Source organism: Phyllobates terribilis, unplaced genomic scaffold, assembly GCF_046119375.1.
Source record: "Phyllobates terribilis strain yellow unplaced genomic scaffold, ASM4611937v1 Scaffold_11__3_contigs__length_659146591, whole genome shotgun sequence".
NCBI lineage: Eukaryota > Metazoa > Chordata > Amphibia > Anura > Dendrobatidae > Phyllobates > Phyllobates terribilis.
In genome coordinates, this window is record NW_027362771.1 from 578,835,461 (window position 1) to 578,861,043 (window position 25,583).

General features: G+C 44.0%; 1 protein-coding gene across 1 annotated transcript in view; it reads right to left on the bottom strand.

Moving 5' to 3' along the window:
* Positions 1 to 1,061, bottom strand: part of LOC141166959 (beta-1,3-galactosyltransferase 2-like) — a 330,044-nt gene extending 328,983 nt beyond the window's left edge. Inside the window, exon 1 of the mRNA XM_073654198.1 lies at positions 832 to 1,061. The gene's annotated coding sequence lies outside the window, so the exon portion shown is untranslated. The remainder of the gene's footprint in view (positions 1 to 831) is intronic.
* Between the last annotated feature and the right edge of the window lie 24,522 nt (positions 1,062 to 25,583).

A 25,583-nucleotide genomic window follows, 5' to 3' on the forward strand; every position in this document is an offset into this window, starting at 1 on the left:
TCCCCATGCTGTCCCCATGTCATTTGAGCACTGTCACTATCGTTTTGGGCACTTGTTAGGCTTTTAAAAGACTGCCGGGGGTGCCACCGCAAAAATGCTCGAGTCTCCCATAGACTAACATTGGGCTACTTGCTCGGGTCGAGCACCCAAGTATCACGGTGAGCCGGCCCGAGCTTCGAGCACCCGAGCATTTTAGTGCTCGCTCAACACTAAATACGATACATCCCAGTGATACACAAAGTAGATTTTTGGAAACCCAAGAGAATGGGGAATGTCACACTGGCTTTCAGCACAGTCCAGCGCATAGGCTAAGGAAGATACATGGCACAGTATTGTGGGAGCTCCTAGGGCCCTGGTGCTTGGTATCTACGCGTAGCAGGGGCCCGGCTGGGTCCGATGACACCAGAACCGGTTTCCTAGGACTGTCCGTTAAGGAGGTATAGCCCATTTTAGTTTTGGCGAGTTTTTAGCTGAGAGAGACCAGGAGTAGAGACTTAGGCTCAACCAGGGGGCAGTAAGGGGAGTGACTCAGAGAGGTTAAGAACCCCTGTAGCTAGAGCCCAGGGTCTTTGTCCCTGGGAGGTCGCGAGGATACATCGTGTGGGCGAAGTCCTGCAAAAAAAAGAGAGGGCCTCACAAGTCTCCCATGTGGCAGCCCCTCCCCCACAAGCCAGGTCTTTCATCTGACTTGTAATTGACTCTTAAGTTCTGCTTATATCTTTTGTACCACTACTAGTGTGCTTTCATCTCTGACCATTAAGTATGTATAACCCTTATTTATATAGTGTAATGTCTAGTGTGCCCTTACGGCGATTAAATATATAATTTAACCTTGGGCTGCTCTTTTATCTCAATCCACGAACTCTCACGTCCATTGTCCGGTCCGACGAACATGCTACCGGGCTGGTTTCTAGCCTGATATACAGTAAGTCCGTTATATCTAATAGAAACTTGTGGCAGCTCTCCCAGGCTGACAATGTTCTGCTTCACTGGAGCTAGTGAAGGAGCCCTCTCAGCCTGTCAGGGGTGTGAGCGAGTGTGGTGCCACGATGCATGTTGACAATCAGATGCTGATGCTCTAGAAAAAAGGTATAGTTGGAGGTTATTATACTATATAATTTATTATTATTTCAGCACTTGCACTTTAGCCTTACCTTGTTTTTGAGAGCCCTCTGTGTACATGTAATTGATTTTATACATAAAAAAGGTGTAAAATGTCTCACATAACCCTGCTAGCAAAATACATACTGGTAATCAAATGTTGATGCTCGATAAAGACAGGTCTATCCTGAGACCACTACACTATGTAATTCACCTATACACTTGCAATTTAGCCTAACCCTGATTGGAGATCCCTCTGTGTATAGGTATTTGGTTATATATTATTAAAAAAAGGTGTAAGAATTTCCAACATAACTGTGTTAGTTGTATGTTCACCTGCTTCATTTTAAATTGTTTATTTTACTTGTATCTATCCTTAATAAATAAATTGGAATTTTAGTTTTGAAGCATTAATCCCTTCATAACCTAAGATCATAAATTTTCTTGGGCTGTGTTCACGTGATGATAGAGAAATGGTATGCACTTTATGATTATTGTGACAAGTGTGATAATTTAAAAAAATATATGGATATTTTAGAAATCAAATAAATGTGACTAACATTTGACTATGGGATTTCAGACATTATAATGTCCTGCAATAACATGACATGCATGACTTCACTTTTCACCCAATTTCATCCTGTACTTAGTCTTTAGTCTTGACTTCCGTGTATCATGATACCATAAAACTATTGAGTTAACGAGCATCTGCGTTTATACAAGAAAATGTGACCTAAAAGATTATGTATTGTGGTTTTACATGAAAAAAGGTGATGAAATTACAATTGAAAAAATCATCTAAAGTATAGTTCAAAGTTCTTGGCTCCTAGTGCAAAAACTGTGAGAAGAATGTTCCTGAGGGCCTTGTACCAAACTATCCCTAATGCTATTCAACCCTATTAGCTCTAACTAGTAGTGATGAGCGAGCATGCTCATATAACCCTTTCGCCGAGCACGCTTGGGTGCTTTCCAAGTATCTTCGACGTGCTCGTATATTAAGTTCAAGTCCCTGCGTCTGCATGATTTATGGCTGTTAGCCAGCCTCAACACATGTGAGGATTCCCTAACAAACATGCACTCTCTGCATGTGTTGAGGCTGACTAACAGCCATAAATCATGCAGACGTAGGGACTCGAACTTAATATACGAGCACGCCGAAGATACTCAGAAAGCATCCGAGTGTGCTCGGCGAAAGGGTTAAATGAGCACGCTCGCTTATCACTACTAACTAGTGATGAGCGAGCGTGCTCGCATCTGCTCGGTACTCACCCTAGCATCTCACTGTTCAAGATGCTCAGTGCTCGGCGAGTATTTCCGGGATGCTCGGGCGGGAGCTTGAGTCCCTGCCACACATGTTTGGCGCTGTTTTAACAGCAAGTAAACATGCAGGAATTGCCTGCCACTCACTTAATGCCGCAGCCATGTTGGTTGTGGCATTACAGTGACTGACTGGCCCCATAGTGTCATCAGGTCTATATCAGACCCGGTGACCCTATGCTCGTCACAGTCTACCCTTCAGACAGGCAGAGTAGGGAGAGCTGCTACTGAGCTAGGCAGAGAACTGGCAGTTTATTAGTGAGGTATTAGGCATTGCACAGCTATCTTAACTAATAGTCCTGCTAAGGACTAATCCAGCTGCATATATTATTAATCCTGGTGATATCAGGTGTTAAGCTATATGCCCACAATGCAGAAATGCTCCGGATTTTTCCTGAGCGTTTGTGCATCTCCCTGACAGAAAAAACGCATGCGGATTGTACATGTGGATTGTACATGTGGATTTCACATGCGTTTTTCCTGCCAGGGACATGCGGAAGTGAAGCGTTCTTCACATGCATTTCCACATGCGGGTTGTCAAGCTCTTTCCAAGCGATTTTAGCATCACTTGGAAAGTGCTTGACAACTTGATCACACTATATAAATCCATGCAACCGGCGTGGATTTATATAGTGTGACCGAAAAAATGGTAAAAAATAAAAAATAAATATTATACTTTCCTTCTGATGGCCCCCGATGTCATTATCCGATGCGTCTCGGCTTGAAGGCAGCTCGTGGTAGATTAAAGGACTTGCCGACGTCAGCGGTCGCATGACCCGTTACATGACTAAATGACGTAACCGCAGGTCCTTTTAGTCTACCGCGAGCTGCCGGCAAGCCGAGACAAGAACATCGAGGGCCATCAGAAGGTAAGTATGATATTTATTTTTTATTTTATTCTTTTTTTTACAGGTTCTACGGTACCCGGGTCTGGGGGAGAGTCTCCTCTTCTCCAAACCCGGGTACCATCCGCACATTGAAACGCATGGTATCTGCATGTACAGATGCAGTGATGCGGATGACATGCGGTCCAATGCAAGTCAATAGCGGCGGAAACGCCACGCTTCCGCGAAATAATTGGTAGTGCTGCGGATTTTTCCACAATGATAATCTGCAGAGGAAATTTCCGCAGCATGTGCACAGCACATGTGGATTAACGCGGAATTGCCGCTGCGTAAATGATTAAAAAACACATAGTGGGCACACAGCCTTAGGCAGGCAGAGTTTGTGGAGAGTATATGAGCAGAATAGGATCCATTGCACGTTGTGTCTGCTGCTGCTGCTGTTACAGATATCCATAGCCCTTTATATCAGGGCTAATTTTTTTTTTGCTCTTAATTCTGATTATTTGCTTAAAAAGCAATATAGTACACCATTTTACTACTCCATTTGCTTGTTAGCAGGATACAGCAAGATTTTTTTTATTTTATTCGCATTGCTGTATTGTGAAAGCAGAAAATTTTATCCATCATCACACGTGGTCTGATATTACTGCAGTAATAATCGTGACATTTTTTGGAGCGTGCCAAATATTACACTCCAGTAAAAGTCTGCCAGTTGTGTGTTGTTCAACCTATTCACACTTGGTCACTGACCAATACTATATCTCTAAAGCCACTGCCTAAAACTGTGGTCATCACACGTGATTCCATATTACTGCGGTAATAATCGTCATATATTTTGGAGCGTACCAAATATTACACTCCAGTTAAAGTCTGCCAGTTGTGTGTTGTTCAACCTATTCACACTTAGTCGCTGACCAATACCATATCTCTAACGCCACTGCCTAAAACCGTGGTCATCAGACGGGATCAGATATTACTGCGCTAATAATACGGAATTTTTTTGGAGCGTGCCAGATATTACAGGCAATAATACCTGTTTGGATTGGTGTAGTATGCTATGCATACTGCAATAGCTTACCCATAAACGAATTTCAGATAAGGCAGGTAATATTCTAGAATATAGAATCTATTTGAATTGTCTGTCCCATTATTAAGGAGTGGGTCTCCTATACTGTTATTACATATGCAGCAATTTCAAGCAAAAATTAGGACACACTCCAATACACATTTGAAGAGACGTAAAAAAAAAAGATAAAAACATAGCAGAATCTTTACTACAAAAACTAGTCTCGCCAATGTAACCTCTTAAACCTTGCAAGCTTTAATACAATGTTCACAAGGTAGACAGCAGTGGTGGTCAGTTTCCTAGACAAAGAGCAAACTCCTTCATGATGATAGATGCCACCATCTCCTTAGCTTGCTGGTACTTTTCTGTGGGAATGAGTTTGTTTCCAACCAGCCAGGAATATCCAATGAATCACATGCCATGATTTGGTATTAGCACCCAGTACCAAAAGCGAAGCTATCTACAATTTCCATATCTCAGGAATTTTATTTGGTAGACTGGCTGCCCAAACATTTGTTTCTCACAAAGGAGCTGAAGACACTGGCTGGCAGTAAGTGCAAGTTTCTTCAGCATGACCTGTTTGTTAGATATCAGAGGGAGAACAGAATTGGGCTTTGCCAAGGTGCCAGATTGCATCTTAAGTCTTATAGATTGCTGGAGTCAGTTTACAGTAAACAAAACAGCCATAGAGTGTCCGGGAACCTTCACACAGACTTTTCTTAGCCAAGGCTGCATCTCGGTGAGAGTTGTATTTCACCACAGCCATATTCTTTACGTTGGTAAAAGGACTGGCATAAAGGAAAACCGTATCTACTCTGACTGTCATTTCTCCCAGGAAGTCTTCTAATGCAGCTTGTTCCATAAGCAATGGCAGCCCGTCCAACATCAGCTCACATTTCTCAGAGCTTCGACACACAAAGATCTTTACGCTTTGAATTTCATGACTACAGAGTTGGGCAATGGCCTGATCTGCAATGCGTTTTGAGAAATAACATGTATAAGCAAAGCCATGGTTTAGGCGACTGAAGATCATCATTAAGCGAAACTCATACAGCTTTGCATGGAATAGGTGAATATGCCCCAGTACAATCACTGCCAGCTTCACAATAACCCACTTATTATTATTCGCTGCCACCACCGACCAGCTTTTAAAATACAATACAACCTGATCGGAAGCCTGCTTTCTACTAGTGTATGGCTTCGGGGGAGCGAACGATTACAGAACAAAAGAAACAGAACTATTACATTTTATATTTAATCCAAAACGGAGGCAGCGTTTAAGAAAAAAAATACAATGATTTTACAAATGAAAATATTTACAGTACAGAATACACAGTTCCACAAATAAAATGGGGTTAAAGAAGAACTTACTAAAGAGATTGCATAGATGATTCAGTTTACATGGAGGGGAGGCGCTCCAATGCCCGTTTAGCGAACATGAACCCTTGCTTATAGAATCTATACCTCCTGGCAACGAATGCTGACCCACCTTTGGCTTGGTCTTTTATGTCGAAGGTGGGAACCTGCCCACACACCCACTGTGATGACATCATGTGGGATGGGCTCCAGCCTTCATATTTTTATTAAAATCTACAACTTCTGGGATAACTTATCGCTGGTTGATCGCAGAAGCTTGCAAGTGACGCCATATTCTTTATTATGAATTTACCTTTCCTCAGAGACTACACATGGTACAGCTGCGGTCCATTATTCTGGTACTTTTGTGCCACAGCTCACCGGAGAGGTTCACAGCTATGGAAAAATAGGCGTATTGTTCCTTAGCTGACCCTGCCGCTAAAAGTACGTGTCCCATTATTATCGGAGTTATGGAACTTCCAACATTTAATATTTCATGTTGGTGCCTGCCAGACTGAAGATTGCTGTTCAGCAAAAAGGGGATTACCTGGGGGGTGAGAGAGAATTCTTTTGAAGCCCGTGAGTACATGCTTCTCACCTATTTGTAAATTTATCACAAGCCTGTGCCACTGAAAAACATACTCGCATTTGCCTACAAGCCACTTCTCCTGTGTGTGCTAATTTGCATACAGACAGCTCTTTAGATTGTCAGCTTTTCTCCTCTGACAAATGGTATAGGGGAGGAGGGAAGAGGGGTTTAGGAGAGAGAAGAGAGATTTTCAGTCTTTCTATATCAGAGGAGAAGGGAGATTTTCAATGACATCTCCCTCTCTTTGATGTAGTGTATGGGTCGATTTACAGATCGCCCCTTAAGCCTACCTCGCGGCCCACCCTTTCTGCTGATTCAACAAGCCGTGGACTCAACTCGCCCATCACTATGACCGACTGGGGATCCTGCTTTCCGATTACCCTGACCGGTTCGGGATACATTTTTCCCACACCTCTGACAGGCTATGGGTACCTATCTCCCACACTCCTGACAGACAGTGGGACACCCATTCCTTTTACCTTGCCTGTTTGTGGGACCTACCCTCCCACTCCTCATTGTTACATGGGAAGCCAGGCTAACTATGGTGCAGCTCCGACTGGCCATGTCACAGTCCGTTGTGACACTGGTCGGCGGCATGGGACCACTTTCCCTATGATACCCATGTTTCTCCCCAACCTTTCTCATTACCTCCAGAGCCGTGCTAGTCATGGGGCAGCTACCACCAACCATGTCACCATCTGGCGTGACACTGGCCACCTGCACGGGATGACCTGCTTCCTGGTGTCCATGCCTGTCCCCATTGCCCACAGCACTTATGCTGGCTCGTTTTAGGTGATTCTCAGCAGCATCACCCCGCGGCATGATGTGGCTGAGTTCCCCTTTACCACCACACACATTTCTATTATACATAACATTGACATTATTGACAGTTACATCACATGTAACCAACCGCCACAGATCAGTTCCCAATAGCACATTATTAGGGAGATTCTCCAACACCTCTACTTAACTGAACCCCCTCCCCGCACCCCAGTCCAGGAAAACTCAGTCCATCGGTATGGGACAGCGAACACCCCCAAACCCGGTGACAGCCAGGGTTTTCCGATGAATGAGGTCTTCTGGTAACATGAACTTGGAGCAGATGAGGGTACATTCTGCGCCAGTGTCCTTAAGGCCAACAGTAACAGTGTTGCCCACAGTAACTGGTTGTAGTTTTCACGGGCTCAGCAAACCGCCCCACCCACAAACAGAATGGCTACAGTAGACCCTGAGGCCTCAGGTGTGGGGTTCATCTTCTGCCTCTCCGGGCAGACAAGGCTGATGTGGCCTGTTTGATCAGAAGTATAACACTTACAGGATTCAAATGCAGGCCGGGTGCTGGAAGATGGGGCAGAACTCACTGAGGGTCGGCTGGCTGGAACACTAGGGGTGGTTGTAGGCTTACCCCCTTTCCAGCTGATGGCGGCCAACTTTTGTACCTCTGGTTTGTGGTTGGCCTCATAGGCATCCGCGATTTGGGCTGCTTTGACGGCTTCCTTTGGCTCCCGGTTAAGCACAAACTGTCACACTTCCACTGGGCAAAGATGAGGCAGGTCCTTCACCATCAGATCCTTCAGGTCCTCGAAAGTGGTGACTGACAGTCCTTGGACCCACTGCTCAAAGTTGGTCCTGAGCTCATCTACCACATCGCTGTAACTGTCATGTGGTCCACGCTGGAGGGCTCGGAACTTTTTCCAGTAAACCTCCAGAGTCAGCTGGTACTTTTATATCAGAGCCTGTTTGACGTCCTCATAGTCTCCATCTTGGTCTCAAGGAAGAAAAGCAAACACCTTCAGAGCTTTTCATCAGAGCCCTGGGGTTAAATACCTGGCCCACTGGTCTTCAGGCAGCTGGTACTGCCTGCAGGCTTTTTCAAATCACCAGAGAAATATGTCCAAGTCGCCGGCCTTTTCCATTACAGGAAAATGCTCAGCATGAGGTTTAGAGCTGTTGGCACTGTTGGACTCACTGGTCTGTGTGGGAGATGGCTCCTTCTGAAACCAGGCCAGCTCCAGCTGGTACAGATGCTCCTCTTGGGCCTGTCGCTCAGCTTTCTCAGCCTGGGCCTGTCATTCAGCTTTCTCAGCCTGGGCCTGTCGCTCAGCTTGGTCAGCTTGGGCCTGTAGCTCAGCAGCTTCTCAGTCAGCTTGGGCCAGTTGCTCAGCGGCCTCTCGGTCAGCCTGGACCCGTTGCTCTGCTCGCTCCTGTAATTTCAGGATAAGCTGCAGTCGTCCTTCACAGTCGTCTGCGGTGAGCTGCTCCAAGGCCATCAGCAGGTGGGGGTCCACAATACCCTGGCTGCGGGTTTGGCTGACATTCACAGGTGGAACCCCTGAAGCAGCGCCAACCAGGCCTTGGCTGGCCACCCCATCATTAGAGCTCTGTTGTCGCACTGGCTCTGGGGCACTTTGTAACAGCTCAGCAATCATTTGGGCCTTGTTTTTGCCCGTGAGGTCAATCTGTCTCAGCTCACAGAGGGCAGTGAGAGTGGCCTTCGATTGCTGGGTATACCAGGGCTCTTCACGCATAGCCATCAATGCCAAATAAAAGATAGGACAGAAAAACAAGAGAAGGGAGGGATGCAAGTTCTATATGTACAGTAATGTCCCAGAAAAAAAAAATATTAAAACACGGAGTCTGATTTCTTAAAACTCTGCACAGAATTCTCGCAAGAACCATGCAAGTTTTCAGTGACAGGAATGATTGCTCAATCCAGCCACTGGTGTTCTGTAATATCCCACCGCTTGCCACCAATTTGTCAGAGTTTCACAGAGACGACACTGGGGAGATAACACAATATCCCACCGCTGCCGTCACTTTGTCAGAGAACGACAGAGAGAACACCGGGGAGATCACACAATATCCCACCGCTGTCGTCACTTTGTCAGGATTGCGTGCACATGATCCCAATTACTCACTACGTAGGTATCGGCAAGCACACAGTGAGCATATTGCATACACACCTCCGGATTCTAAGGCATTGAATATGTGTATACACCCCAATACCGTCAATGCCAGCTTCATGATAACCCCTTTATTATTATTCGCTGCCACAACAGACCAGCTTTTAAAATACAATACAGGCCTGATCAGATGCCTGCTTTCTGGTAGCGTATTGTTTTGGGGGAGTGGGAACGATTACAGAACAAAAGAAACAGAACTATTAAATTTTATATTTAATCCAAAAGGGAGGCAGTGTTTATGAAAAGTATGCAAATATTCTACAAATGGAGACATTTACAGTACAGAATATACAGTTACACAAATAAAATGGGGTTAAAGAAGAACTTACTAAAGAGATTGCAGAGACGATTCAGCTTAGATTGAGGGGAGGCGTTCCAATACCCGGGTCAGCGAACGTGACCCCTTGATCATAGAATCTATACCTCCTGGCAACAAATACTGACCCACCTCCAGCTGAATCTTAATGTCGAAGGTGGGAACCTGCCCACACACCCACTGTGATGACATCACGTGGGATAGGCTCCAGCCTTCATATTTTTATTAAAATCTCCAACTTCTGGGATAACTTATCTCTGATTGATCGCAGAAGTTTGCAAGTGATGCCATATTCTTTATTATGAATTTACCTTTCCTTAGAGACTACACATGGTACTTTTGCACCACAGCTTACTGGAGGGGCTCATAGGTACGGAAAAATAAGCGTATTGTTCCTTAGCTGACCCTGCCACTAAAAATATGTGTCTCATTATTATCGGAGTTATGGAACTTCCAGTAATCAATATTTTGTGTCGGTGCCTGCCAGACTGAAGATTGCTGTTCAGCAAAAGGGGGAGGCACTGGGGATGAGAAAGAATTCTTTTGAAGCCCGGGAGTACATGCTTCTCACCTAGGTGTAAATTTATCACAAGCCTGTGTCACTGGAAAACACACTCGCATGTTAATTGTGTCTGTCGCTCCATTTGTGCTAGCATTTACCTACAAGCCACTTCTCCTGTGTGTGCTAATTTGCATACATACAGCTCTTTAGATTGTCAACTTTTTGCCTCTGACAAATGGTATAGGGGAGGAGGGAAGAGGAGTTTGGGAGAGAAGAGAGATTTTCAATCTTTCTATGATAGAGGAGAAGAGAGATTTTCAATATTTCTATAACACTCACGAAGAGGATGACTCTCAATGTTCTCCTCCTCGTCCTCCTCATTATCACCCAATTCACATTGAGATGAGAAGTGGCTGGGCTTTGAAGCATCATCCTGTATAGTTCCTTGCTCTGCCAGCGATGGCTCCTCTTTAATTGTGAGCAGCAAGCGCTTCAGTAGAAAGAGAAGCAGGATGGTGACATTAATTATGGCATCATTGTCGCTCATGGTGGAGTTCTCAAAGTTTTGGAGGACGGCACAGATGTCAAACATCCATGCCCACTCATCAGCTCTTATGTGCGGAGGCTGACCTGAATTCCAACGGGAGTGTTGAAGCTGGTACTCAACAACTACCCTCTGCTGCTCACAAATTTTTCCCAACATCAAACGTTGATTTCCAAAGTGTGGTAACATCGCAAACCAGTCGGTGAGCTGGAAGCTGCAAATGCTGCTGAAGCACTCTCAGGGTGGTGGAAGCTGTAGCTGACTTTGTGAAATGGGCACACACGTGGAGTACAAGAAAAAAATTCCAAGTGTGGTGAAATTGCAAAAAAAGTGTAATTCCACAGTTGTTTTTTGGTTGTGTTTTCTTACCACGTTGACCGAATGCTAAAACTGACCTGCCATTATTATTCTCCAGGTCATTACGAATTCGTAGACACCAAACATGTATAAGGATCTTTTTCATTTAAGCGGTGAAAAAAAAATCCAAAGTTTGCTAAAAACAAACAAAAAAAAAAAGTCATATTCCGAGACCAGTGGCGCCTCCATTTTTCGGGACAGGGGCTGGGTGAGGGCTTATTTTTTGTGGGCCGAGCTGACGTTTTTATTAATACCATTTTGGGGTAGATCCAATGTTTTGATCGTCTGTTATTGCATGTTATTGCAATGTTGTGGCAACCAAAAAAAAATATTTCTGCCATTTAGAAATTTTTTCTCATTACGAAGTTTACCAATCGGATTCATTCTTTTTTTATATTGATAGATCGGGCGGTTCTGAAAGCGATGATACCAAATATGTGTATGTGGTTTTTTTTTTATTATTTTATTTTGAATGGGGCGGATGGGGCGTGATTTAAAGTTTTATTTTTTACATTTTTTTATATTTTTAAAAACATTTTTTTTACACTTTCTGCATGCTTCACTAGTCTCCATAGGAAACTAGAAGCAGCAGTTATCTGATCGTTTCTGTTACACACAGGCGATGAGCAGATCACCTCTGTGTAGAAGAAATTCTCACTTGCTATGAGCGCCGACCACTGGAGGAGGAAGACATGTGAAGACTCAAACTTCAATATTAGATTTCAGAAAGGTAGATTTTAAGCAACTCAGAAAGAGAATAGGAGGGATCCAATGGCTGGATGTCCTTAAGGACAAAAATGTCCAGGAAGGATGGGAAATTTTTAAAAATGAGATTCTCAAAGCACTATTGTTAACAATCCCGAAAAGTATGAAGAATGGGAAGCAGTTAAGGAAACCAGGATGGATGAACACAGAACTTAAACACATGCTAAAAAGAAAGAAAGAAATGTTTATCAAATGGAAAGAGGGAGGCATATCTAAAGAAGATTATAATGCAGTCTGCAGATCCTGCAGGGCACGTATCAGGTTAGCTAAAGCTGACAATGAATTAAGGCTTGCAAGAGATGTCAAAACCAATAAAAAAGGATTTTGGGGGTATGTCAAAAGTAAAAGAAAAGTCAAAGATGCTATAGGATTTTTAGAGGGTGAAAATGGTGAAATGGTAAGAAAGGATGTTGAGAAGGCCGAACTTTTTAATTCCTATTTTGCATCTGTTTTCTCTCAGAAAGAAAATATAACATCAACTGATCTTCACGGTCCTATTAAAGGAATAGAAAAATCCAAGTTATCTGTAAACAGAGAGATTGTGAGGGAATATTTAACTAACATAAATGAGTTCAAGTCTCCAGGTCCAGAAGAATTACACCCCGGAGTACTGAAGGAGATTGTAGAAGAAATTTTAGGACCACTCTCCATAATCTTTGAAATTTCTTGGAGAACAGGAGAAGTCCCAGAAGACTGGAGAAGAGCAAATGTTGCTCCTATCTTCAAAAAGGGGAAGAAGGTGGACCCAGGGAATTATAGGCCAGTGAGTCTGACTTCTATACCAGGAAAGAGCTTTGAGCAAATTATTAAACAACATGTATGTAAGTAACTGGATAAGAATGAAGTGATTAACCAGAGTCAGCATGGGTTTGTAACTAACAAGTCATGTCAGACTAACTTAATTTCCTTCTATGACAGAATCACTGACTGGGTGGATCAGGGAAATGCTGTAGATATAGTATATCTTGACTTCAGCAAAGCATTTGACGAAGTATCTCACACCATCCTTATTGAAAAAATTACCAAGTATGGAATGGTCAAGGCGACTATTAGGTGGATTCATAACTGGCTTAGTGATCGGACTCAAAGAGTGGTCGTAAATGGCTTCACATCCAGTTGGATGACTGTCTCAAGTGGGGTACCACAGGGCTCTATCCTGGGACCTGTATTGTTCAACATCTTTATCAATGATTTAGATGAAGGAATTCAGGGTAAACTGATTAAATTTGCTGATGACACAAAGCTAGGAGGGATAGCTAATACTAGAGAAGAGAGAGAGAGAGGATTCAAAAATACCTAAATAAACTGGAGCAGTGGGCAGTAACCAACAGAATGGTTTTTAACAGGGAAAAATGCAAAGTACTACATCTGGGCAATAAAAATGAAAAAAGCATATACAAAATGGGAGGAATAGAGCTAAGCAGCAGTGCATGTGAAAAAGACTTAGGTATACTAATAGATCATAGACTGAACATGAGTCAACAGTGGGATGCAGCAGCAAAAAAGGCAAATACAATTCTGGGATGTATTAACAGAAGCATACAGTCTAGATCACATGAAGTCATTATCGGACTTTACTCCTCTTTGGTCAGACCTCATCTGGAATACTAAGTCCAGTTTTGGGCACCACATTTTAAAAAAGACATCGACAAAGTGGAGCAAGTTCAGAGAAGAGCGACCAGAATGGTGACCGGTCTGCAAACCATGCCCTATGAGGAACGGTTACCGGATTTGGGAATGTTTAGCTTGTCTACAAATATCTCAAGGGCTGTCACATTGTAGAAGGATCATCTTTATTCTCATTTGCACAAGGAAAGACTAGAAGCAATGAGATGAAACTGAATGGGAGGAGACACAGATTAGATAAACTTTTTGACAGTTAGGGTGGTCAAGGAGTGGAACAGGCTGCCACGAGAGGTGGTGAGTTCCCCTTCAATGGACGTCTTCAAACAGAGGCTGGACAGATATCTGTCTGAGATGATTTAGTGAATCCTGCTTTGAGCAGGGGGTTGGACCAGATGACCCAGGAGGTCCCCTCCAACTCTACCATTCTATGATTCTATGATTCAATCTAGACATGACAACCATAGGGGTCTGCTGCCCCCCGGTTGTCAGTATCGGTGACCCGCGATCACGTGACGGGGTCACCGATAGGCGGAGTTAGTTAGAAATTGACAGCGGCATTTAACTGGTTAACAGCCGCGTGTGGATCGCGATTCCACCCGTGGCCCTTGCAGACACATGTCAGCTGTATAAATCAGCTGACATGTGCCCGGTTCATGCAGGCTCAGCAAACTTTGTATTAATACGCACCACGTCGTTAAGGGGTTAAAAAAAGAGCCAAACTCGGGAAGACCTAGCAGTTGGACTAGAAACGTCCCTGGTAATGGTGTTTTGGGGAACAGTTGCCAGCCTTGTGTCTGTGGACACCCCAATGCTTCTTCCTGCCTGCTGTGGAGCTACGCCTCCCTCCCCCTCTGTGCGGCTGTCCTCGCTATGCATGTCACCTTACCAGGTTGGGTCAGTGACTTCATCGTCCACCACCCTGTCTTACACTTCCGCACCCTGGTCCTCCTCTTGACTTTCTGTCACTTGTGTCTCATCATCATCCACCTTTTGCGATAGTAATTGCACTTTCCCGCCGTCACCTTTGTGTGACCATGGCTGCTGAAATATTTGGGCATCGCTACATGCGATCTTCTGTTGCCCCGCCTGAAGCGGACCGAGCGAGAGGGGTGGTGGTGGCAAACTGACTGGAAGCTTTATCTGCTATCCAACCAACAACCTTTTCACACTGCTCTGGCTTCAAGAATGTTGTGCCGTGGCCCCCTAGAAAGTGGGACAGGAAGCTAGGTCAAAATGATGTAGGTGCTTGTTGTGCTCCCTCAGCAGGCATAGTTTCATCTTGCTCGCGGCCTCAACCTTTGCGTGCACTATCTCCATTATGTCCTCTTCCCAGTCCATTGTCACACACCCTGTCCATTTTAAATGGAGTTTAATATTTGTCACATTGCCAAAAATGTCTGTATTATTACCACAGTAATATAGGATCACGTCTGATGACCATGGTTTTAGGCAGTGACCTGGGATGCAGAGATACTTCCAGGGGTCTTCCCCATGCTGTTCCCATGTCATTTCAGCACTGTATGGAAAATGTTAAAATTACATTTACTGGTGAATGTATTTTTCGCCGTTGAAAGCAATGCAAAAGTGCAAAAAACGCATTAAAAATGCTACGTGTGAATATAGCCCAAGGTGTGGAGGAGCATTTTTGTTTTTGGTTATTTATTTTGCCTTATATAATAGTCATTACCCTGGAAAGCATGTTACTTAACATTTTTTCCAGGAAAATACATTTTGGCTTAGTTTTTGTATGTTTTATTGTGAGACGGTAAAAGTGGCGTAATACTCTGACAACATTTTTCACAGCAGTGACCTGGGAGTCAGAGATGCTTCCAGGGGTCTTCCCCATGCTGTTCCCATATCATTTTAGCACTGTTCTCATTGATTTGGCAAATTTTTAGGCCCCCTCCAGACCTCCGGGGAGAAGCGCTGGAAAAATGCTCGAGTTTCCCTTTGACTTACATTGGGCTCGTTGCTCAGGCCGAGCACTCGAGCATTATGATTTGCTCGTCCCAAGCAACGAGCAACTGAGCATTTTAGTGCTCGCTCATCACTAGCTCTATCCAGTACACTCAACGACCCCTGAAGATTCTCTACCAACCTATTTCTAAGGCTGTTCCCAATGTCAGATTACATATAGGGCAATCTAGGCTAACACCCTGGTATTTACACCCATTATAAACTATTTCACTTTGCTTGTAAGTCAAGTGTACAAATTTATTGTGAACTGGGGTCTGAGCTATGCCAATATATAAGTTAAAAAAATACATTTGACTGTTTGTCTCTTAGGGCTCGCTCACACTAGTGTATAACTCAGACGGGTGCCATCCATTTGTTTTATTAAGTAGCACTTGGACCCATTTTATACTATGGGGCAGTGTAGATCTGCTGTTTTTTTTCCTGCCATTTCGGCATGAGAAAATAATCACACCATGTTGTGAGTGGCTCCGGAAATCGGATCACGCTTGTCCAATTTTTCTTATGTCCAAAAATATCAGCGTGCTTGATTTGCTTACAATATTTGGATCTCTCTTGGCCATGCACATCAACGAGTCTGTAGAAATCATCAACACTCAGTTGTCATCCAAGTGCAGTCAGATTTACGTTGTTGCAGAGGATGGATTTGTCACCTTATGCCTATGTGTATTTCTTTACAGGAAGTGTTATTGTGTCCCTATCTAATTTCACAATCTTCCCTCTCCCCCTATCTGACTACCATCTACTCACTTTCTCATCTCTGTCCTCCTCTCCTGTCACCCATGTCCAGCAACTAGCAGAACCCCACAGAAACCTCACACACCTAGACCCTTACACACTGTCTGACTCTATTCTACCACTGACATCCATATCTTCACTTCATGACACAGACAGTGCCACTGCCTTCTACAATGCCACTCTCGCATCAGCTATTGATGCAGTCGCCCCTCTCGTGCATGGCAGAGTGCGACAAATCAATAGACAACCCTGGCACAATAACCTCACTAAAAAGCTTTGGCAAGTGTCCAGGGTTGCAGAGTGGCATTAGAAGAAAACACATTCACATGATGACTTCACTGCATTCAAACAAGCAACAATCACTTTCATATCAGCCCTCACCTCGACTAAACAGCCTACTTCACAACTCTTGTATCTTCCTTATCCTACAACCCCAAACAGTTATTCAACACTTTTAACTCCCTCCTCCACCCTCCACTGCCCCCTCCTCATCTCTGCTGAGGACTTTGCCATACACTTCAAAAATCAAATCGACCAAACAAGGCAAGTCTTTATTGTTCAACCACAACAACCCCTTTGTATACCAGACTAGTGCCCTTCCCCTATAACCTCCCTCTCCAACATCACTGAAGGAGAGCTTACTCGCCTCCTCTCCAAATCACACCTCACCACTTGTGCACTCGACCCCATCCCATCCGACCTCCTCCCAAACCTCACTACCACACTTATCCCGGCCCTAACCCACCTCTTCAACCTATCATTAACCTCTGGTACCTTCCCTTCTGCTTTCAAACATGCCACAATCACGTGTATCCTCAAAAATCCATCCCTCGACCCGACCGCTATATCAAGCTATCGCCCCATATCGCTGCTCCCATTTGCTTCCAAACTCCTTGAGCAACATGTTCACGCTAAACTTTCCTCCCTTCTCTCATCTAACTTGCTCTTTGACAACCTACAATCTGGTTTCTGTCCCCATCATTCCACTGAAACTGCCCTGACCAAAATTACTAATGACCTACTTACAGCCAAAGCTAACAGAAAATTTTCTATACTCCTCCTTCTAGACCTGTCCTCTGCCTGTGACACAGTTGACCACTGCCTCATACTACAGATCCTGTCTTCCTTTGGCATCAAAGACCTTGCCCTATACTGGATCTCCTCATACCTTTCCAACCACACATTTAACGTCTCCCACTCCCACACTACCTCCTCACCCAACCTTCTCACTGTGGGGTCTCTCAAGACTCTATTCTATGACCCCTGTTCTCCATCTAAACCCTTGGCCTGGGACAACTCATAAATTCATATGGCTTCCAGTACCACCTATATGCTGACAACACCCTGATTTACCTCTCTAGCCCAGACATCACCTCTCTGCTGTCCAGAGTCCCAGAGTGTCTATCACCCATATCCTTCTTCTCCTCTCGCTTCCTCAAGCTCAATGTGCACAAAACTGAACTCATCATCTTTCCTCCATTTCACGTACCTTCCCTACCTGATCTATCTATCACAATGAATGACATCACGCTTTCCTCTGTACCGAACATCCACTGCCTCAAAGTAACCCTTGACTCTGCCCTGTCCTTCAAACCTCACATCCAATCACGTTCCACCTCTTGTCGCCTCTAGCTCAAAAATATTTCCAGATTCCGTCCTTTCCTCAACCTTCAATCTACTAAAATGCTTGTGCATGCCCTCATCATCTTCCACCTGGACTACTGCAACATCCTCCTCTGTGGCCTACCTGCTAACACTCTCGCTCCTCTCTAATCCATTCTTAACTCTGCTGTCCGACTAATTCATCTCTCTCCTCGTTACTCCTCTGCTTCTCCCCTCTGCAAATCTCTTCACTGGCTCCCATTTCCCCAGCGTATCCAATTCAAACTACCAACACTGACCTACAAAGCCATCCATAACCTTTCTCCTCTGTACATCTCTGAACTAATCTCCCGATATATTCCCTCACGTAATCTCCGGTCCTCCCATGACTTCCTTCTCTTCTCCACACATATTCGTTTCTCACCCAATCGCCTCCAAGACTTCTTTCGAATTTCCCCCATCCTCTGGAATTCTGCACTCCAACATGTCCGACTATAAATCACACTCGGATCCTTCATACATGAAAACCTATCTCTTCATGAAAGCCTACAGCCTTCCATGACCCCGCTGCCTCCTCAACACCACTGGAGTGGCTACCTTACCAACACCGGACCTGCGCCTCACCAACACCGGAACTGCTGCAACCCCCCACCTACTGTCTCCTTCCCCATCATCCTGTAGAATATAAGCCCGCAAGGGCGGGGTCCTCTTCCCTCTGCACCAGTCTATCATTGTTTATTTGTTACTGTAAGTGATATCTGTATTTTGCATGTAACTCCTTCTCATGTACAGCACCATGCAATAAATGGTGCTATATAAATAAATAATAATAATAATTGTGTGCATAAGGGCTTAGATCTCTACAACTTTCCTTATCTCTCCATGTAATCATCTTTTGAAAATTTCAATAAGCGATGTAATGATGCTTGCTAGTCTGGTTAAATGACAATAAACGGGCTACTTATAGCTTGTGTGAATTTCAGTACATTCATGACTGAATTGTAAAACAACTGTATTATAATGGTGCCATGGAATTTTAATTCTTCATTATGAGTAATAACAGTGCCCTATGTTACTTAGTTATCAAACTCTATCGTACATAAGTGTTTTCCTTGATGTTTTATGGAACATACAGTGGGGAAAATAAGTATTTGATACACTGCCGATTTTGCAAGTATTCCCACCTACAAAGAATGGAGAGGTCTGTAATTTTTATCGTAGGTACACTTCACCTGTGAGAGATAGAATCTAGAAATAAAAAGCAGAAAATAACATTTGATTTTTAAATAATAATTTGCATTTTATTGCATGAAATAAGTATTTGATCACCTACCCAACCAGCAAGAATTCTGGCTCTCACAGACCTGTCAGCTTTTCTTTAAGAAGCCCTCTTACTCTGCACTCATTACTTGTATTTATTGCACCTGTTTGAACTCGTTACCTGTATAAAAGACACCTGTCCACACACTCAATCAATTATACTCTAACCTCTCCACTATGGCCAAGACCAAAGAGCTGTCTAAGGACACCAGCGACAACACTGTAGACCTGCACAAGGCTGGGATGGGCTACGTGACAATAGGCAAGCAGCTTGGTGACAAGGCAACAACTGTTTGTACAATTATTTTATTGGGAGAAACACAAGATGACTGTCAAGCCTCCTCGGTCTGGGGCTTCATGCAGGATCTCACCTCGTGGGGTAAGGATGATTCTAAGAAAGGTCAGGAATCAGCCTAGAACTGCACGGGAAGACCGGTCAGTGACCTGAAGAGAGCTGGGACCACAGTCTCAAACATTAACATAACACACTACGCCATCATGGATTAAAATCCTGCAGGGCATGAGAGGTCCCCCTGCTCATACCAGCACATGTCCAGGCCTGTTTGAAGCTCGCCAATGACCAGCTGGATGAGAAAGTCATGGGAGAAGCTCATGTGGTCAGTGAGACCAAATTAGAACTTTTTGTTATCAACTTCACTCGCCGTGTTTGGAGGAAGAAGGAGCATGAGTACCCCAGAAACATTGTTCCCACCGTGATGCGTGGTGGGGGAAACATCATACTTTGGGGCGATGTTCTGCAAAGAGAACTGGACGACTCCACTGTATTGAAGGGAGGATGAATGGGGTCATGTATTGCAAGATTTTTGCCAACAACCTCCTTCCCTCAGAAAGAGCATTCAAGATACTGTAGGTCATGGCTGGGTCTTTCAGCATGACAATGACCCGAAACACACAGCCAGGGAAACTAAGGAGTGTCTCCATAAGAGGCATTTCAAGGTCAGTCTCCAGACCTAAACCCAATAGAAAATCTTTGGAGGGAGCTGAAACTCATTGTTGCCCAGCCCCAAAACCTTAATGATCTGGAGAACATGTGTATGGAGGAGGGGGCCAAAATCCCTGCTGCAGTGTGTGCAAACTTGGTCAAGGACTACAGGAAACGTCTGACCTCTGTAATTGCAAATAAAGGTTTCTGTACCAAATATTAAGTTCTGTTTTTCTATTATATCAAATACCTGCAATAAAATGCTATTTAATTATTTAAAAATCATACAATGTGATTTTCTGTTTTTGTTTTTAGATTCTGTCTCTCACAGGTAAAGTGACCTACGATAAAAATTACAGATCTCTCCATTCTTTGTAGCTGGGAAAACGTGCAAAATCTGCAGCGTATCAAATACTTATTTTCCCCACAGTACGTTATCTCAGAAAAAGAAATTGGTATCCTTGTAAGCAATAATAGCTGTCAGACTTTGCTTGCCTACTAATGATTTTTGGTTGCTGGGAAAGTTTCCTTGAACAAAGGAAAATCCAATTAACGCTTCACAACCAGGCAATTTTTTTCATTTTTTGTGCTTTCATTTTTTTCCATTTTTTTCAAACAGCCATTACTTTTTTATTTTTTTTTCAATGTAACTTTATGAGGGCTTTGTTTTTGCAGGACAAGAGTGAAATGATAAAAAAAACTCCAAAGTTCAACTGGTTTGTTCCACTATTTTCTTAAATCAGTAACTTTTTTATCTTTTTTGTTGATGTGAGAGCTTCTTTTTTTTGTATGTCGAGCTGTAGTTTTTATTGATGTTATTGGAGGGAAGTGTGGCAACTAAGAACTGCAATTCAGGAACTTAATCTTTACTGTGTTTTTTAGTCCCCCTAGGAGACTTGAACCTGCGATTATTTGGCCTCTTATATACAGTAACATTACTGATTTGCAATATATAGTACTATTACTGGTCTCTTATTGACTGACATGACATTGCTATTGATTGCTGCACTAATTTGGTGCTGTATTCATGTGCTGATAGTGGTTCTGGTAATGTATTCATTAACTGATTGTGGTTCTAGTGATGTATTTCTGTACTGATTGTGGTTCTGAAGATGTATTTTTGTACTGATGGTGGTTCTAGTTATGTATTGTTATGTATTTCTGTACTGCTGGTGGTTCTGGTGATGTAATCTGTGACATTCAGAAGTAGTGTTGTTGCTTCAAAAGCATCCAGCAACTGTTACAAATAACACAAGCAAAGGAGACAGGAAGTGTTGTGCTTCAGAAGCATCCAGCAACTGGAGGAGTTAACACAGTCAAAGGAGACAGGGAGTGTTTTAGCAGAGTCCCAGGGGAATTGTGGGGAACGTGTTATTGTAGTCTGGCTGAAGCCAAAGAGAAAGGTGGTGTGTTATCTGGATCTGACAGAAGGCAACTGAACAGGATTAAGATCAGCAGAGAAACTAAACACAGGTCAGATAAACTCCCTGAACTAACAGTGTAGAGTATTATTGGGCAGGAGATAAGGACTGGAAGGAATTGTGTCACAGGGATCATGTCCCTCATCAAACCCTCTCCCTCCTCCATCTCCATACAGGATAAAGAAAGCTGTGTACTATTGTGTCCTTGTGAAGGAAACGCCTGTGGTTGTGTAGGCATACAGTACAGACCAAAAGTTTGGACACACCTTCTCATTTAAAGATTTTTCTGTATTTTCATGACTATGAAAATTGTACATTCACACTGAAGGCATCAAAACTATGAATTAACACATGTGGAATTATATACTTAACAAAAAAGTGTGAAATGACTGAAAATATGTCTTATATTCTGGGTTCTTCAAAGTAGCCACCTTTTGCTTTGATTACTGCTTTGCACACACTTGGCATTCTCTTGATGAGCTTCAAGAGGTAGTCACCGGAAATGGTTTTCACTTCACAGGTGTGCCCTGTCAGGTTTAATAAGTGGGATTTCTTGCCTTATAAATGGGGTTGGGACCATCAGTTGTGTTGTGCAGAAGACTGGTGGATACACAGCTAATAGTCCTACTGAATAGACTGTCAGAATTTGTATTATGGCAAGAAAAAAGCAGCTAAGTAAAGAAAAATAAGTGGCCATCATTACTTTAAGAAATGAACGTCAGTCAGTCCGAAAAATTGGGAAAACTTTGAATGTGTCCCAAAGTGCAGTTGCAAAAACCATCAAGCGCTACAAAGAAACTGGCTCACATGAGGACCGCCCCAGGAAAGGAAGACCAAAAGTCACCTCTGCTTCTGAGGATAAGTTTATCCGAGTCACCAGCCTCAGAAATCGCACGTTAACAGCAGCTCAGATTAGAGACCAGGTCAATGCCACACAGAGTTCTATCAGCAGACACATCTCTACAACAACTGTTAAGAGGAGATTTTGTGCAGCAGCCCTTCATGGTAAAATAGCTGCTAGGAAACAACTGCTAAGGACAGGCAACAAGCAGAAGAGACTTGTTTGGGCTAAAGAACACAAGGAATGGACATTAGACCAGTGGAAATCTGTGATTTAGTCTGATGAGTCCAAATTTGAGATCTTTGTTTCCTACCACCGTGTCTTTGTGCGACGCAGAAAAGGTGAACGGATGGACTCTACATGCCTGGTTCCCACCGTGAAGCATGGAGGAGGAGGTGTGATGGTGTGGGGGTGCTTTGCTCGTGACACTGTTGGGGATTTATTCAAAATTGAAGGCATACTGAACCAGCATGGCTACCACAGCATCTTGCAGTGGCATGCTATTCCATCCGGTTTGCATTTAGTTGGACCATCATTTATTTTTCAACAGGACAATGACCCCAAACACACCTCCAGGCTGTGTAAGGGCTATTTGACCAAGAACGAGAGTTATGGGGTGCTACGCCAGATGACCTGGCCTCCACTGTCACCAGACCTGAACCCAATCGAGATGGTTTGGGGTGAGCTGGACCGCAGACTGAAGGCAAAAGGGCCAACAAGTGCTAAGCATCTCTGGGAACTCCTTCAAAATTGCTGGAAGACCATTTCCGGTGACTACATCTTGAAAATCATCAAGAGAATGCCAAGATTGTGCAAAGCAGTCATCAAAGCAAAAGGTGGCTACTTTGAAGAAACTAGAATATAAGACATATTTTCAGTTGATTCATACTTTTTTTGTTACCTATATAATTCCAAATGTCTTAATTCATAGTTTTGATGCCTTCAGTGTGAATTAGAGATGAGCGGTGTTCGACTAGAACTGTTCGCCAATCTCAAATTCGAGCTGTTTTGGGCGGTGTTCGAGTTGTTCGACGAACCCGAACGATTTGCAAAAAATTCGGCTGTTCGAGGTTATGTTCGATAACTGTTCGTGCACCAAAAGCGTGTCCTGCATGTCTGGCGCTATTTAGAGCACCAATCATGCAGGGATTGTCTGCCACTCACTGTAATGCCACAGCCATGGTGGTTGTGGCATTACAGTGATTGCCCAAATCGATGGGAACAGTGCCAACAGTGAAACATGAAAAGCCGGCAATTCAGCAGCGGCATACACCTGTACCCGACAAATTAGAACCGAAAGAATAGAGCTTCACACATAGATTAGATAGATATAAACATGTCAGCCACATATATACGAAGTACAGTGAAAGTGCTGCTTACTGTACTTGTCATTTAGCGTAAAGGATTTATCAAAAAAAATAATAGTGTTTTCATGCACCGTCTCTTTAAAAAAGCCGGCCGGCAATTCAGCAGCGGTACCCGACAATTTATAACAGACAGAATATTGCTTCACACATAGATTAGATAGATAGAAACATGTCAGTCACATATATATGAAGTACAGTGATAGTGTTGGTTACTGTACTTGTCATTTAGTATTAAAATAAAGGATTTATTATTAAAAAAATTGGCGTGGGGTTCCCCTTAATTTTAGGCTCTAGCGGAGGTTAAGCAGACGGCTGGGGCAGATGTTTGAAGCCTGGGAAGGGGGTAATACCCACGGAGCTTCCCAGGCTACTAATATCAGCCCCCAGCTGAATACATAGCCTTTACTAGCTATTAAAATGGGGGACCCCCCAAAAAAATGACGTGGGGTCCCCCCTAATTTAATAGCTAGCAAAGGCTAGGCAGACAGCTGGGGGCTGATATTAATAGCCCAGGAAGGGAGCCATGAATATTGGCCCCCTCCCAGGCTAGAAACACCAGCCGTCAGCCGCCCCAGAAATGGCGCATTCATAGGATGCGCCAATTCTGGCACTTAGCCTCGCTCTTCCACGCTGCCCTGGTGCGGTGGCAGGGGGTAATAGGGTTGGGGTTGATGTCAGCTTATAATGCCAGCTGACATCAAGCCCAGGTTAGTAATGGAGAGGCGTCTATAAGACACCCCCATTACTAACCCCATAGTCAAAGTTAAAAAAAACACAAACACCCAGAATAAAGTCCTTTAATTGAAATAAAGAAACAATCCTTTATTGTTCTAAATTAAACCATACTTACCGTCACGCCCATTCCAGCTGAAGCCAACGATCTCCTGCAATAAAAGAAAAATAATAAAGCAACCTCATCCTTACCTTACCATGGTTCCCACGACAGCTTCAGCTCTGCTACATCGAGATGACAGGCTGGACCGCAGCAGAACGCTGCCATCCAGCCTCTCATCCCGCAGACACTGAGAAGCGCAGGCTTGCTTGCGCTGCTCAGCGTCTCTCTGTGACGACATCCAGATGAGCCGAGTTCATGTCCAATGAACTCGGCTCACCTCATGCACGTCACTGACAGCGTGGGAAAATTCTCACGCTGAAGCGGTGAGTGCAGGAGAATTCTCCCACGCTGTCAGTGACGTGCATAAGGTGAGCTCATGTCCAATGAACTCAGCTCACCTCCTGCACGTCACTGACAGCGTGGGAGAATTCTCCTGCACTCAGCGCTTCAGCGTGAGAATTCTCCCACGCTGAAGCGCTGAGTGCAGGAGAATTTTCCCACGCTGTCAGTGACGTGCATAAGGTGAGCTCATGTCCAATGAACTCAGCTCACCTCCTGCACGTCACTGACAGCGTGGGAGAATTCTCCTGCACTCAGCGCTTCAGTGTGAGAATTCTCCCACGCTGAAGCGCTGAGTGCAGGAGAATTTTCCCACGCTGTCAGTGACGTGCATGAGGTGAGCCGAGTTCATTGGACATTAACTCGGCTCATCTGGATGCCCTCACAGAGAGACACTGTGGAGCGCAAGCAAGCCTGCGCTTCTCAGTGTCTGCGGGATGACAGGCTGGATGGCAGCGTTCTGCTGCGGTCCAGCCTGTCATCTCGATGTAGCAGAGCTGAAGCTGTCATGGGAACCATGGAAAGGTAAGGATGATGTTGCTTTATTATTTTTCTTTTATTTCAGGAGATCGTTGGCTTCAGCTGGAATGGGCGTGATGGTAAGTATGGTTTAATTTAGAACAATAAAGAATTGTGTGTTTATTTCAATTAAAGGACTTTTTTCTGGGTGTTGTGTTTTTTTTAAATACTTTACTAGAAATTCATGGTGGTCATGTCTAATATTGGCGTGACCCCATGAATTTCGGGCTTAGGGCCAGCTGATAATGCCAAGCTGGCCCTAACCCCTTTATTACCCAGTGAGCCACCGCATCAGGGCCCTGGATGAGTTGGGTACAGCGCCAGAAGATGGCGCTTC